At 38.8% G+C, this 17,529-nt stretch overlaps 1 pseudogene; it reads right to left on the bottom strand.

Annotated features, from left to right (window-relative positions):
- Nucleotides 1-16,426: 16,426 nt before the first annotated feature.
- LOC149236496 (uncharacterized) lies at nucleotides 16,427-17,086 on the bottom strand (annotated as a pseudogene).
- Between the last annotated feature and the right edge of the window lie 443 nt (nucleotides 17,087-17,529).

Raw genomic sequence — 17,529 nt, 5'->3', positions numbered from 1 at the left:
CAACATTTCAAGGGCATACTAATAGAGCTGCAAAGCAACATAACAGAGGAGATAGCAAAGATAAAATAATACATCCCAGAAAAGGTAAGCAGGGACCAAAACCTAGCGCTTTTATGGGTAATTACGGAAAAGGAGGTTGAGGAAGTAATCAAGACAATGGCTAAAAATAAAGCCCCTGGCCCGGATGGCTTTACAGCTGAATTCTTTCAAACAACGTTGTGGTTCATAAAAAAAGATATTGTTAATGCAGTAAAAGAATCAAGAAGCCATAAAAGAATGCACCCAGCATGGAATGCTACCTTTCTGGCCTTAATACCAAATGTAGATCAAGCTGAAGAACCCCATAGCTTCAGACCTATAGCTCTTTGCAATGTAATCTATAAAATTATGGCCACTATAATGGTAAAAAGATTACAACCCCTACTTCCGAAATTGATAGCAAAAGAACAAACAGGGTTTGTGAAAGGCAGACAGATTGTGGATGGGATTGTAGTTGCGCAAGAGGTGATCCACTCCCTAAAGAAAACCAGAAATAAAGGAATGATGATCAAACTTGACTTAGCGAAGGCATATGATAAACTCAGCTGGCAATATCTACAATAAATCCTTCAAGCCTATGGCTTTGATGATAGATGGATGGCATGGATAATGTCCATGATATCCACACCTAGTATGTCAATCCTACTTAATGGGACCCCTACTGACACCTTTAAGCCTACCCGTGGCCTAAGACAGGGAGACCCTCTCTCACCGTTCCTGTTCATCTTAGCAACGGATGGTTTAGGTCACTTAATCAACTCCAGAGTAGGCAGAGGAGAATTCAAAGGGCTAAGATTATGGGGGGAAGACTTAACTATCACACATCAACAATTTGTGGATGATGTGATGATGTACAACCAAGCAAACCTCAAGGAAGCAAAAAAAATAGGGGAGATCTTAACAGAATTCACAAAAGCTTCAGGAATAGAGGTGAATAAAGAGAAAACCGAAATCTTCTTTTTCAACGCGCCAACAGTGAGCCAAGCCTTCCTAGCAAGAACATCGGGGTTCCAAATTGGGAAGTTCCCAACAAAATACTTAGGAGTACAACTGAGTGATCAGCAGTACAGAGTAGCGAATTGGCACGGTTTGATAAGGAAAATTCAAAAAAGAATGGACAATTGGATGTTTAGAACGCTCAATACACCGAGTCGTCTCATACTCCTGAAATCAGTCCTCCAAGCTATGCCAATCTATTAGATGGCAAGTCAAGCAATCCCTAAGACCATATGTCAAAAAATGGTGCAAATCTTTAAAAAAAAATTATGGCAAGGGGCAAACAAATCAAAAAAATGGGCATTAATTTCATGGACATGGTTAAGCAGGTCGGTATCAAAGGGAAGTATGAGACTCAGAGACCCTTATATTTTAAAACAAGTCATGGGGGAAAAATTATGGTGGAGATGGATTCAAGGAGGGACTGACCTATGGAAAATGTTGTGAGAACAAAAATATGAGATAGCACGGACACCGGAGGGTAAACTCCGAACCTTGATAGAAAAGAAAGGCTCAGCGATTTGGAACCTTGCCAATATGAACAGAGCCCTGATAAGAGACAACAGCATCTGGGAAATTCGTGAGGGAGACAAAGCAGATTTTTGGCAGGGAGGGTGGCAAAAAATAGGTACGCTGAGTCAAGAACCCCAACTACACAAAATACAACAGTACACAACCCAAGTAGTGGAAGACGCAGTAAGAAACTATTGGGTAGGGGACCAAGACAGTTATTGGCGAAAATGGAAGATGAAGAATGACTGGCCTGAAGCCCCAGAAACTGATCAATGGACTACCTATCACAAAGAATTGGCAACCAGGAAAATAGCTATTAAAGAAGGACCAAATATAATAAGATGGGGCAAACGCATCAAAGGCATATTCACAATATCAGAAGGCTACCATATGAAAACAAGAGGAGCTGGAAATGCAGACACAAAAAAATGGAAAAGAATTTGGTAGCTAAAAACCTGGCCAAAAGTGGCGTTTTTTACCTGGACAGTGCTACATGGGAGAGCCTTGACTTGGGATCAATTAAGACGGAAAGGGATGCACAGGCCCTCGCGCTGTGTGCTATGCCAAAAGCAAGAAGAAACCATGGAGCATGTCGCAAATCCCTGTAATGTAAGTAACAACTTATGGCAAAATCACCAACAAATTTTTGGGATTACAGAAAGAAAAGTAGAGAGCATTAAAACAACAATAGAGCTATGGAGCAGCAAGCCGTACCACAACATAAACCTCAACCATGCTTGGAACCTATTAATTGGGTTTTCCCTGTGGAACCTCTGGAAAGCCTGAAACAGGGTAATATTCAGAACAGAAAAAAATGACATAGGGGAAATCTGGAACCAAATTATGAGAAACATAAGGGAAACAATCACTCTAGAAAACTGGACAGAGGAGGACTAGAAGACGAAAAGTACGGAAACCAGCATTATGAACCGACTGGAAATTAAAGTCAAAAACTCAAGTAGCATAAGGAAGGTACAAGATGTAGAAAAGGTAAGAGCAGAATAAAGTTAGAGGAATCCCCCCCAAGGATTCATAAAACTAAACTTTGACGAGGCAGCAAAAGGCAACCCAGGGGAGGCGGGTATTGGAGGGATATTTAGAGACGAGGAAGGAAAGATCATAAGGGCATATGCAATGGACTGCGGCATTGCCACAAACAATGAAGCAGAATATCATGCACTAAACAGGGGATTGGCGATAGCAATACAAGAAGGGTACCAAAGATTGTAGATAGAAAGGGATTCCATGCTGGTCATAGACACCATAAAACAATTACAGCGAGGAGTACTCATGGAAAAACTAAGCAAAAGTTGGAGGACAGCGTGAGTAATAAGAGATGTGGAAAAGCAACTTCAGCGACTGGCATATACTATCTCATCCCATGTGAAAAGGAAAGGAAATGCCCCGGCAGACCTCCTCGCGAACTGGGGATGCCGAAACAGAGAGAAACAGTTAGACGCAGGAGAAGCAGAGCTTAGCCAGAATGAGGAAATGAACCAAATGAAACAGGCAGTCAAGGCAGACCAGCGACAACAAGAGAACTCGGGTGACGTAGATGGGAGGGTAGAAGGATGAAGGCAGGTGCAGGCAGACCAGCACAGATCATCCATGGAACAACACAGGATGGAAGAAAGGACAAAGAGGACATGGATGACGGAAGAGGAAAGGGAAAGGACTAGCCCAAGAAGCGTGGGGGTAGAAATGGAAAGAGGTGGGTGAAGGGAGAACAGGACAACAGGACCAAGAAAGGACAACAAAGGAAAGCCAAATGGAAATGCGGAGTCAGCAAATGGACGGCAAGAGCAATTGAGAGAAGATAAAAATTAATGAAGCACGAAGGACAAGACATTTGGGCATCATCCCAAGGAAAGTGGTTTGGAAAGCGAGCCACAGATGGACGGAAATGGAGACAGCTCGAGGTAAGGTTAAGATAGAGGAATGTTAAAAGAATAAAGTCTGAGGGAAACCATGCATTTTGCATGTGGACGCGGAAGAAGGAAGGTGCAAGTGAGAACGCATTGACGGCCAACGACAGCTGCAGAAGATAGAACAGCGCAACCAGGTCAACAGGTATGTTAAATTTCCTCCCCCTCGTCTAGAAAATAGTTTCTGCATGAAGCATAATGTAGGCATGCAGTTAGATAGGGATAATCTGCATCACCTCAGAATCAGTTACAGAGTTAAGGTAGTTTGGGATAGGGGAGAACCCTGAGAATCCATGGTCGGGAAGGGTGAGTATGACAGTAAGGAGAAGGGCAAACAGGAAATGAAGGACCCATCCACCCATGTCCCCTACAACAGATGTGGAGACCCAGGAATTTCAAACCCTGAGACTATGCCTTTGGAAAGGAAAACCTGGAACATCTGAGAGTGGAAGCAGGAGCATCCCATAGGATACAAAGAATCTGAAAAAAATTGGGAGGGGGACTCTGAACCAGAGGAACCCAAACCGGGGATGGGGATAGGTAAGCCTAGGAGAGCTAGGAGGGGCCTGGAATGCAAGGCGAACCACTCGTCCCAGAAAAACAAGCTAACTATCATAGTGTAACCCTGAGAGATGAAAGCTCGGAGCTGGACAGTTCTAGAGAGGCCTTGGATCTGCATAAAAGAGACAACCATAATTCAAAAGGACCTACGAAGAAGGGGGGTTAGTGCTACCCTTTCCAATTATACCGCCCCAATGGTTACAACTGACAACTGTGTTCATAATGTGATAGGTCTAACAAACAGTAAGGGGACAACTGCAACCCAACAAGAATATCTGAAGGAACAGAGCACCAGTAAGCTGACCAGTGAAAACATGGCTCCCAGGCGAAGCAAAAGAAATGTTAAGCAAGAGGCCAGAACAAGCAGTGTGGGCCAGGAAAAAGGAAGGAAATCAACAGGTGAATAGGTTAAGAAAATAGTGGACGCCTACATGAAGGAAAATCCACAGGAAATCCAGGACCAGATTTGGAGTTGGGAATGAGACCTAAGACAAAATCTACGAGGTAGAGACCTTCCCCTGCATGAGTGGGAAGAAATGGTACAAGACCTAGGCACAACAAGTGGTCGACAATCTCTCTATATCAAGACTTTGCAACAATACTGGATCATGAAACACATAGTTGCTCGCACTATGACCCTCCATCAGGAGCACATGGAAGGGGAAGTGTTGAACCGGCAGGAGCGAAAAAAGGAACCGGAACTTGGCCGAGGAGAAATGATGAAGGAACTGGCAACCATCCATATACAAACATACAGGAACAATCTTGCTTTGGGCCGCATCGAGCAGTCTCTGTCCGAGATAAAGTGGAAATTGTTCCAGTAGGGACAAGAGCTCCCAGGCCCAGGGGTGAAGCCACAGAACACTGGAAAGAAGATGTTGAGCCCAGAAGAGAAGGAAACATTTCAGATAGCCTCCTTAGATGAGGAGTAGGAGCTTTATCTTTAGTTTTCTATATCTATAGTTTTTGAATGTTTATGTCTGAAAGGCCAAAAAGAGAAACTTCGGAGATATTGATGCTAATGATGAATTTATTTAAATTTTGGAGTGGATACAATGTTGATCGATGGCCACCTGGTTTCCCTCGGGCATGTGGCTGGGCTGATCGATGTTTTAGAATGTAAATTTTGAAAAAGTAAATATAGAAAGTACTACCTTGTTTACAAAAAAAATGACAATACAACCATCCATGTGAAAAGAAAAACAATGTTTTTAAGTTTTTAGGGTTTTTTTTCAAATTTAATGAAATTATATTTAGAAAATCAAATTATAAATTTGACCATAAACTTACCATAATTTAAATATTTAAGTAAAAAAAAAACAAATTAATTTATATGTTTAAAATTAAATTTTAAACTATAAATAGTTTAAAATTTTGTAATAAAATTAGAAAATATGAATCAAAATTGTTTATTCAGGGCAATAAAAAACTCCAAAAGGTATAGTAATTAATTAACATTCAACTCTAAATCTCCTTCTACTACAAATAGGATGGTGAGTCAAAATCTCCTTATACCACAAATAGGATGGTGAGTCAATATCATTGACCGGATCTCAGTGGCAAGGGCGCACTTAATTTCTATTTCTTCTTCACTATGTTGAGATGGCACAATAATGGGATGGGCCGAAGGGATAGTATTAAGGATTGTCCTATAAGGAAGCCACAATTTTGGTTGGAAAACAACAAGGAATCAAAATCTTAGACTATAATGGAAATCAATTTATGTAGAAACGCAAGCTTCAAACCAGAGACAACGCATATCATCTGAAATCAAGTTCCTCCCATAAATAACTAATATTGTACATCTCTAAAGACATGAAAGTTACCAATGTAAACACATTTAAAATTTGTGTAGTGTATCATTTAAAAACTAAAAGACAACAAATGATTCAATTCAAATACATCGCCAAAAAACTCAAAAATACAATGAAAATCTAAATGTAAATGCAAGTGTTTCTACTTAAATGCTAACGCAAACAGATATGAAACAAAATCCAGCATATGAAACTTTAAATTAAATTTAAATCCAGAATTCGCCAAATTATAAAATTAATTTAAATCCACACTTTGCTGACTTTTAAATTAAATCTTAATCCACACATTTCAAAGGGTTGCATATTAAATTCATACCCAGACTTGGCAAAGGTTCAAGAGTAAAAGTAAAACTAACCCTAAGAACAACAAAAACAACATAAAAACTCACCTCTACTGTTTTCGAAGATCAAAGGAGGAGATTGAGTCTGCAAATCAAAAAATTGGGGCAAAATAGTCCTCTGCTTTGGTGGTTCTTCCTCTGCTAAAAAATATGTATCGCCCTAGAAAATAAGAAATTTGTGCCTTCCGCCTTAAAAATTGAATTACCGACCTTTATTTAATTTTACAAAAGAAATCATTTAACATTTACACCAAAGCCGTCATTTCTTATTCAATGGTCTGGATCTGGTCTAGAATAATCTACGATTGAGCCGCTGAGGTTCATTGAGCCTATACTCCATTCCCCCTAAAATTTATGACGGGCAACCTAAATACCTGAACGTCAAATTTACGGTTTGAGAATTTCTTTTAACTGTCACTTAATACGTTTGGAAAAAAAATTTGGGCCGTCAAATACTTTTAAAAATCGAAAAAACGTTCTGTGGAACGTCGAATTCCAGGCCTGGGTGGAGTTTTAAAACATGATGTCACAAGCAGGAAAACGGACCTGTCAGTTACTGCGATGTTGGATGCTACACTTGCAAGAGAACCAATGATTGAGGAGAGAATAATTGCCTTAAAACTTGCAAATATGATTTGATTTAGCATAGCTTCCCAAGAATGGGGACATTTTGATGCATTGCATATGATTTGATTTTACAGAGCTTTGCAAGAATGTGGGTATTTTGATGCATATTTCACATTTGGAACTCGATTTTGGTTGTTGATAATATTTGGGTGTTTTATGTATTTAAAAAAATATATATTGAAGGATTATCGTATCTGGAGGGTTCTCTAACCCAGTATAGAAGAAGAGATGTAATATCTTGTGCATTTTGTCTTATTTTATTAGCCAAAGATTTTGATTTTTTTAAATTATATTAAAAAAATAAAAAATAAAATACAATAAAATAATTAAATAAAATTAAAGTAAAATGGTCAATTTATACTTAGTGGTGTTTGGACTCTCATTTTTGAGAGTCCATAATTTTGTGAATAATATTTTTAAGAATATATAATTCTGGATCTCCGAAGTGTAGAGGGATCAAATCTCTTGAGGTGCAAATTTCTTTTAAAGTGAAAAGAGATTCGATCCTTCTCAGCACTTGGTAAATCCTACTAAATTAAGATAGTTTGTATATTTAGAAAACTAACATTTTTTTTTAAATATTTGAAGATATAAAGTGTTATTGTAAAACTTCATTATATTGATTATAGAGTGTTATTGTAAAACTTCATTGTATTGATTATAGAGTGTTATTGAGTCCAGGTGAGACAACCCGATTCGCTATGGTCAGGTGAGCGAGGATGTTGGTCCCCCTAGGTTGCGGGTTCAAGTCCTTGAGTGAACAATGTAATCAATGCAATCTTGGGCAAGACTAGTTATATATACCTAAGAGTTGCTCTAGGCACAATTTCTTCTAATAAAAAAAATAAAAAAATTGGTCCTTACAAGTTGGTGTTCCAATCTTAGACAAGACTATATATATCTAAGATTTGCTCCGACACAATTTCTTTTGATAAAAAAGAATGAATGGACTTAAATTTATTTAACACAAAATTATATTAAAAATTGTTAAAAATTATTAAAAGTATTAAGGAAAAAAACATAAATAATTTTACTTTTGAAAGTGTAATTTTTTTTAAATATAAAATTAAAATAACTGTGTTATGTTTGAATTTTTAATAATAATTTTAATTTAAAAATTTACAAAAAAAACACCCTGATACAATATATTTACTAAATTAATATAAAAAATAACCATTTAAATATTATATAAAAATAATGAAATTTCATTATATCAAATATTAAAAATAATAGTTGAAGAAATTTAGCACAAATGGTGAAGGCACATGTTTAGTGGCCTAGCCACTGAGTTCAGGGCTCTAGAGAAATCCCTAGGCTCTAGAGAAATCCCTAGCGAGTAGGTTCAAATCTCTAAAAAAACATTATTCATTTCTCAAAAACAAATATGAAAAATAATAATAATAATTTGAAATTCCCAATTTTTAAAACTTTAATCTATATATTTTAAAGACTTGTCATTTTAAAATTTAAACTTTAATCTATATATTCTTCAAATATTATATATATTAAAAAAAAAAAAAAAAATATCTTCATAATTCATTTCTCAAAAACAAAATATGAAAAAAAAATAATAATAATAATTTGAAATTCCCAATTTTTAAAACTTTAATCTATATATTTTAAAGACTTATCATTTTAAAATTTAAACTTTAATCTATATATATTTCAAATATATATATATATATATATATTAAAGACTTATCATTTTAAAATTTAAACTTTAATCTATATATATTTCAAATATTATATATATATATATATATATATTTTAAACACTTATCATTTTAAAATTTAAATTTTTTTTTGCTGAAGCAAGAGACGATCATTCTATTTCATTAAAGCAAAAATAATGTTACAATATATACAAAAACCGTCCATCTTCATGGACTCAGGAGAAACAAAGGGCATCCCACCATAGACATGGCTCCCCCTACAACAGTCATTATCAAACTCTCAAATTACATTAAAAATAGGGCTAAAAGGTTCTCCATCCCCGTGGAAAACTTCGGTACCTTCCACCTCCACTGCCCGGAGAATCCACAACAGTCGCCACCGACCATACTTCACGCGCCAACCACCAGCTGATGGAAAAAGTGTTCCAATGAGACTCGTGAAGAAAAAGACCTGGCCCCACCGAAACAGCATTGTCGTTTCTGACCGTAGATCTGGACGACTAGATCCAACGGCCAGGAGCAATATCGCGCCGCCAAGCTGACCTAAAGTTAGTGAGCGATGGGGGGCGGTATTCCATCCCACCCCCCTGCCACGTGTAAGAAGCCTAATGGGATCGCTGCCAAAAAACCAATACCATTTACCACTCAGGACCGCTGCGATAGTCTGGAAATTGCTGAGAACCTTGTTTTCCGAAAAGAAAGTTGTTTGAAGGGATATTGTCATCGCCAGAAATCCCTCCAATCTAGACCGATGAACTGCTTGATTAATCCCGGTCGTCGAATCGCCTAGTTTGATCCGATGGCTGAGGATCATTCCGCAACGCCTAATACCACTGAACATTATCACTTCCCGCCAACTAAACTGATAACTTGCACGATCAATCCCTGCCATAGAATCACTTCGCATGATCCGACGGCTGAGGATCATTTCGCCCCAACTAAGTTCACTGAACATTAGTGTGCGATGAGGGCGGTATTTTAGCCGACCCCACCGCCACGTGTTGCCCTCTGTATGGAATCACTCCAAATTCGGCAAAACCTTTTCCTACTTGTGAGGGTTGCGATCGTCTGAAAACCTCTCCCAGCCCGGTAAACCGAACCCAGACGAAAAACCTCTGGTCTTGCGATTGCCGAGAGTACCCGGGATTCTACCTATCGTTTTGTTTTCTCTGTCGGAAACCTGAAAGGACGAAACCTCCGCCAGCCGATCTTTCTTAGATGAACCAGGGCCCCCCGAAAGATTAACCATTGGAATCTCCAAAACAATGCTGACTTGATATAAAATGGTCGACAAAGCACTGCAACCCCCTGAAGACCTGAAAGTATAACAAATAAGAAACATAGAACACAAGAATCAATTAGATTCCATCTCCATGGCCCTACTCCGAAACACAAGCTTGTCTTCATCTGCCTGATCATAACATTTCGCTTTTAACCTATTTTGAGGCATTTCTTGCTAGACAAAAGCAACCCTGTTCTCTGTGCTGATCACTCCTTGATTGGCAAGAAGATCAGCCACTTTATTTTCCGATCTTCTTACATGTTTAAAGCTAACAGTCCAAAGGCTCTGGAGGTGCTGCTGAATCCGTTGAAAGCCCTGGATTAGACGCCAGTTCCTCGAGACTTTTTCCGGTCTTGAGCCCCAGCTGATCCTCTTGACTGAATCAATGATTAACTCTGAATCAGCTTCAACAATCACATTTTTCTGGTTATCCTGTCTCATGAAATCCAAGCAATGCTCCATAGCCATCAATTCCACCATGTTGTTCGTTGCTTTTCCTAACTGACATTGGAAGATGAAAAGAACTTCACCATCCTCATCTCTTAACACTCCTCCGAAACCCGCAGAGCCCGGGTTGCCCTTTGAAGCCCCATCAATGTTGAATTTCAAAAAGCCCTTGGGGGGAGGATGCCAAAATTCAAGCTCAGAAACTAGGGAGAAAACTTTCCTATCCCATCCCTTAGGAATAAGACCCTGCAGACCTAGATCACTGAGAGTTTTCAAATCCGCAGCAGGAGTGTTCTTGGGGAGATTTCGCACAATAGTGCCAACGTTTCCTTGATTTGTTTTAAGATCTGCTCAAAAAGACTTTGGGATGACCTCTTTTCATTCTTGAAGATTCTGTTGTTCTTTTCTTTCCATACATTCCAAATAATGAAGGTTGGCATGATGGCCCATGCTAAGCTAAGAATCTCATTTTCTGAAAAAGTTCTTCTCCATCTGTTTAGGGTATTGATGATGCTTCCTTTGTCCCTGTCAGACTGTTGGAAAATGGTGGCAAACGAATCCCATAAACTGGAGGTGAATATGCAATTATTGAGAAGGTGCTCCATAGTTTCCTCTTGGGATTCACAAAGCTGACATCTGGAAGGCCCCAAGACACCCCTCTTCCTGATATTCTCCCAGGTCAGGATTTTCTTATGCTGGACTAACCACATGAAGAGTTTAATCTTCATCCATCCTTGATGTCTCCATAGGTCTTGCCAAGTCTTGTCTGGAGCTTGAGAGATGAGGTCAAGGAGAATGAGTTTTGCTTCTTTGAGATTAAAGGTACCCTCACTTTTGTTACCCCATCTTAGCTGATCCTGCTCCCCTGATTTCAAAATCTTCCTTTGCTCTAACATATTATTTAGAGTCTCTGCTTTAGCCTTCAGGGGGTTTTCATCCCTGAACTCAAACTTCCTCCAGGTTCTCCATTTTCCACTACTGTTGGTTTGGATCCAAAAGTCTTTTACTTTAGATAACCCTTTAGTATTTGTATCCTCCTTGAGATCCCTTAAGTCTTCCTTTAACAAAATAGGTTCTTGTTGCCATCTGTCCTCCCAGAATAAGGCAAGGTTTCCGTCTCTAATTTCCCAGAAGCTGTTTCCTTGGACTAAGCCCCTATTGTCCCAGGCATTGTTCCATATGTGAGAGCCCTTGTTGAATCCTGACATTCTTGTTAGATCTTTATTTTGCCACATGTGTGCATATTTTTCTTTCCATATCCTTGCCCATTGTGCCTCAGGCTCTTTAACCCATCTCCACCATAATTTAGCTCCTAAAGCCTTACTTTGAATCTCGGGATCATCCAGACCAAGTCCTCCATAGCTTTTGGGTTTGCAAATTTTTTCCCATGCTACCAGGGCTCATTTCTTTCTTTCTTCCCCCTTGCCCCAAAGAAAGTCTCTTTGCACGTTTCTAAATTGTTGCAGAACACCTTTGGGGGCTGGGAGAGCTGATAGCATGAAGACTGGAATTGATTGAAGGACTGCCTTGGTTAACACCAATCTTCCAGCCAAATTTAAAGCTCTGAAAGTCCATTTCCTAATCTTATCTTGCAGTTTGCTTATCACTGGCTCCCAGATGCTCTTGTGTAACGGCTTGGCTGTTAGAGGGACTCCCAAATATTTTGAAGGGAGGATCTCCCTTTGAAAGCCCAAAATTCTTGAAATATTTTTCTGAATAGCAATGTGAGTATTGAAGAAAAAAATCTTAGATTTGGAGAGATTAACTTCCATACTTGAAGCCATGGCGAAGTGTCTCAGGATTTGCTTATAAGCTAGAGCTTCTTTGACTGTGGGGATGCCTTGCAGCATGGTATCGTCCACAAATTGTTGATGTGTTAAAGCTTGACCATCTTCAGTAAGTTGGAGACCTTTGACTTTACCAACTTCTTTAGCATGCCTGATAGATCTACCCAACCCTTCCATCATAAGAATGAAAAGAAAGGGAGAGAGTGGATCTCCCTGTCTGAGGCCTCTTGTAGGAATGAAAGTCTCTGATAACAAGAATTGAAAAACTCGGAGAAGTTACTAGGGCCATTACCCATCTGATCCAATTGTGATCAAACCCAAAAGCCAAGAGAACTTTTCTGATATAGTTCCAGTTCAGCTTATCATAAGCTTTGGCTATGTCCAACTGCATGATCATTCCAGCTTTCCTCTTGCTTGTTAGTGAGTGCACCACCTCATGAGATTGAATTATATTGTCGAGGATTTGCCTGCCTTCCACGTATCCAGATTGTTCCCCTGACACCAGGGTGGGGAGAAGAGGCTTGAGTCTATTGGCCACAACCTTGGATATTATCTTGTAGACTACATTGCATAGGGCAATGGGTCTGAACCTGTCAGGAGTTAGAGCTGAATCCTGTTTAGGGATTAGGGCAATAAAGGTGGTATTTAGCGCTTTCAGAATGGTTTTGTCCCTTCTAGAGTCTTCCACTACATTCAGAACATCTTGTTTAACAATATTCCAGCAAGCTTTGAAGAAATCCACATTGAAACCATCCGGACCTGGTGCTTTACCATTTTGCATTTCTTTTAGGACCTCACTGATCTCATCTTCCGATATTGGTCTATTAAGGTTGAAATTCTCCTCATTGGAAACCAGCGTTGAAATATGTCTAGATATAACCCTAATAGATTGTTCCCTATCTGAACAGGATTCCTGAGCAATACCACGAAAGTGCTGAACCAGTACTGCTGCTATTTCTTCATGAGAATGAAGAAGATTACCACCTTCATCCTTGATAGTAGAAATCTTGTTGTGAGCTCTGTTCGCCACAGTGGATCTGTGGAAAAATATGGTACATTGCACTCTAGATTTTTGCCTCCACAAAATCTTCTCTTGTTTACAGAAGTTCTCCCATTCTTGTTGATACTTGGTTGCCTGCTCATTTCTGACCTTATCAAAGCCCTCCCTAATAAGGGTTTGGTTGAGTTCCTGCATTTTTCCTTCAACAAATTTTTTTTCCTTCAAAAATATTACCAAACTCCTTCTTGTTCCACTCCTTGAGCTTGAGTTTGATATGTTTTAGCCTTTTTTGGAGTAGGAACATGTTTGTGCCTTGAATGTTTAATTCTTCAGCCCACTAGATGGCTATATTGTTGGTGAAATCTGGGTGGGAAAGTCAGATGTTTTCAAATCTGAAAGGTTGCACGGGCCAGTGATCAGAGCCTCCAAAGGGGAGAACGCTTGCAACTATGTCCTTGTCCTTGAGCATAAGATCCTCTGAGATGATGAATCTATCTAATTTGGAAGCTACCTGAGACTCTCCTCCTCTTTTATTGTTCCAAGTATAGGAACCATTACTCATACCAATATCCACTAATTTCATAGTGTCTATGAAAGAAAGGAAAGCACAAGAATCTTTATTTAGAATTCTGATGCCCCCTTTTTTCTCAGACAATGATTTGATCATATTGAAATCCCCCCCAAGATCCAAGGGATACTTGCATGTCTTTCCCTAAGATCCTGCAGGGAGTCTAAAAGCTTGAGTTTGCCATCCAATCTTTGGGGACCAAACACATTCGTTACCAGGTAGGCTTCCTTATCTCCCACTGGCTGAATGACCATTGATAGATAATCCTTGGCTGCCTCTGCATCTATAATGTCAATTTTTTGGGGGTTCCAAAGTGTGAGAATGCCACCAGCTGTATTCTCTGCTTTGACTTCTAGAAACTCAAATTTATTGAGCCATTTACTGTGAATCTCTTTTATTTTCTGAATGGAACATTTAGTTTCCTGGATGAAGATTACATCCGGTGCTGCTTGTTTCATTCTATTACTGAGTAACCTTTGTTTTCTTTTACTGCCTAGGCCTCTAATATTCCAAGAAGTGAATTTCATTATTAAAGATTTTTCATTATTAAATATTTGTAAAGGAGTAGCTGGATAGGTCTTTAATCTTACCTGAGTCTATCATTAGCTTTCCACATTCCATCAAAAGCTCGTTCTGCTTTTTCCTGCCTCTTTTCTTTCCTGGGTATCTGGGTGCCAAGCTCGGTGTGGTTTTCAAAGCTTTCACTCCTTCGCTGCTCTGCCTTTTATGAGTCCCTTGCTTTTCCAGTCCTGTGTTCTAAGTTTTCCATAAGAACAGTTGTTGAACTCTATTGAACTCCTCTGGAGGCAACGAATCCACTCCCTCCCTTGTTCCTTGTTTCAAGAATCCTTCTAGATCTAGATTCTCTTTCTCAAGAATCTCCTGTAGTTCGTGATCTTCCATTTCCATCTCACTCTGGGTCATTTCCAGATCCATCTCCAATTCTGTGTCACTCATCATGTCTTCTTTCTGTTTGTTAATGGTTTTTGTTTGCTCCTCCTCTTTTTCGTTCTCCTCGTTCTCTGGAGTGTCTTCCTTGGCCTGATCTGTTTTCGTTATCCCCTCTTCCTCTTCTAGTGCTTGAAACCTATTTTGACTGGCTTGTTGCCTATCATTTTGATGTGTCTTCGATCCCCTCTTGCTCCCTTTTCCTTTCTGGACCACTTTGTGAAAGCTTTCAGTGTCTTTCATGGTATTGGTTTTACTGTTATTTTCAGTCTTACTAAGTGGGCAATCTCTGAATAGATGCCCATGTTCATGACATTTATGACATCTGAATGGGATGTGCTTATAATCCACGGTTTGTACCCATTCTTCATCAAACACTTCCAATATGACCTCATCCGGCAGAGCTCCAGAAAGATCCATCTCCACACATATTCTTGCAAAGGATGTGTATTTTCCTCTTCTGGTGGCCTCAGAAGCTTTGACAAAACGTCCTAACTTATTTCCTATGGCAGAAAGGGATTCCAATTGCCAGTAATCCAAAGGTAGAGAGTAGAGTCTTACCCAGACCGGGACTGAGGTAAAAGTTTCACGTTCTGGGACAAAATTCATGATCCAAGGTCTCATATACAGGCCTGCTGCTGCATAAAAGTAGGGCCCTCCTTCAAATACTTTGTCCTTATCTTCAATGTTTGCAAAAACTACCGTAAAGAATCCCTTTGACCCCAGATGTAGTTCTATGCTTCCTTTTGGTTCCCAGTGGTATTTAATCCAAGATTGTAAAGCTTTTTCAGTGGGCTATAAACCCATGAACTTACAAATGATTGCATAAGTCTGCATGTGGTCCCTATGCGCCTGCAGAGCAGGATCATTCAAAACAACTCTCAGAGTGATAGTAGTCTTGGGTTTGCATGGGCCCCTTTGAGTTTTGTCTTTTGTGCCCTGTTCCTTGTCTACTTCCTTGCTTTCTTTATTGTTGTTATTCTCCTTGGATTCAGAGCTCTCCTGCTCCCTTTCTCTGTTTCTTTGTTTTTCAGCGAAAGGATCTATATCCTCTTCTACTGGTTTTTTTCCTCTGTTGGCTACTACCTGCTTACGGCCTTCCATGGAGAACGAACTCTGCTAACCTGTAACCCTAGCTTCAAAATCGCCCTCCGCACCCCCGCTCTGACCTAACTCATATCATTCATAGCCTCATTTTAAAATTTAAACTTTAATCTATATATTTTCAAATATTATATATATATTTGAGATTATGTCCAGTAATTAAAATAATATTTGAGATTATGTTCAGTAATTAGAGAAATGACTTCATACCTTTATCTATATATAAAAATATATATTTATTTAATATTTCATTGTATTTATTTAATTAATTATTTTAATTATTTATATAAATTTATTTATTTTATTCGGTAATATAGCTATAATCACTTCATACCTTTATCTATATATAAAAATATATATTTATTTAATGTTTCATTTTATTTATTTAATTAATTATTTTAATTATTTATATAAATTTATTTATTTTATTCGTTAATATAGCTATTTGTTATAATTTTATTGTTAGTTATAAATGAAACTTAATTTACATAAATCAATAACCTTCTAAACTAAATATCTATATCCAAATATAACACACCCAAATAAACAACATGGCTGTGGAGCAGCAAGTCCCTGCCCAGGCAGTGGACTTTGCCAATGGAATTTAGCAAAACTAGTTTCTACCATCTCAGCCACAATGTTCACAGTGTTCAAAATTCTACAACTGAGAATGAGCCTTTTCCTTTTCTTACCGAATGTCAAAACAGGCTTCCAGCCACAATGTTCACAGTGTTCAAAATTCTACAACTGAGAATGAGCCTTTTCCTTTTCTTACCGAATGTCAAAACAGGCCTCCAGAATTCAATTTTGCCAAACTCAGCGTTTTCTTTTTCTTACCGAATGCTAAAACAGGCTGCGTATGACCAAGTCGGGTCATGTTGATCACGAAATATGGGATTTGCAGCAAGTTGCTCAGCGAGCGTCTCCACTAACAAGTACAGAAACACATTATGTTCAAGTTGGCCATTATGGTCTTCATGGACACTCGCAAAGATCTGATCATAGAGCAACTCAACTGTTTCATTGGCTTCTAAAGACCGCAGTTCTGATTTGCTAACTTTACCATCTTTATTCACATCCAACTGCTAGAACATAAGATTTTCCACTTGCTCTAAAAGTTTTTCATCTGCCAGAAACTTTCTCAGTTGTAAGCCATTGAAGACCTTAATATCTTGGATAACAATGGGCTTTAAAGCCAGAAAATCAGCCAGATCTTGCAAGATACCCTGGAGTAACTGAGCAAACTGAGCCTGCGCTAATTCTTTGGTCCCTTCTACCCCATGCTTCTTTAAAATGTTTGTCGGAAGAGCATCACCTTCGGGGGTAACTGTGAAGGGAGGAACACCCATCTTGACTCCCATTTGAACAAGGGAAGACCGCAACTCATTTCTGCTAAATTTTGCCACTGTCATCTGTATGAAGATCTGTGAGCAGATTTTCTTCCAAAATGATCATAAACATCTGACCAACTACTAGTTGAATAAAACAGAGTACAGAGTAATATTGTATATAAGTAGATTAAAATTTGGAGTATATTTTTCTCTTTCGACTTCCACAGGGGAAGTAGCTTATGTGTTGTAGTGGGGGCTTCAACAACATTTTCCTTCCTGTCATTTTGGGAAGGGAAGGTCAGTAATAAAGAAGTGTTGTACAAGCATTCAAGCACCATCAAGGACTATGCTGAGACATTTTTCTTTTGTTGTTTTCTGGCAACAACAGACAACCATACTAGAATGAAGGATACAATACTAGCCCAACCATACTAGAATGAAGGATACAATACTAGCCCATTTGAGCATGCCAATGGAGCTGAGCACCTTTACTCCAGCATGTTCTCTGATTTTTAACCCGAGACTCAAATCGGTGAATGCCAAGAATTCTTAGATGTTTCTTTTGATGCAGCT

The sequence above is a fragment of the Pinus tabuliformis genome, chromosome 8 (genome assembly GCF_031772625.1).
Source record: "Pinus tabuliformis cultivar Carrire ecotype Pingquan chromosome 8, CPIR1, whole genome shotgun sequence".
Lineage (NCBI taxonomy): Eukaryota > Viridiplantae > Streptophyta > Pinopsida > Pinales > Pinaceae > Pinus > Pinus tabuliformis.
Note: the sequence above shows the minus strand (reverse complement) of the source record. Positions and strands in the feature narration are given on the sequence as shown.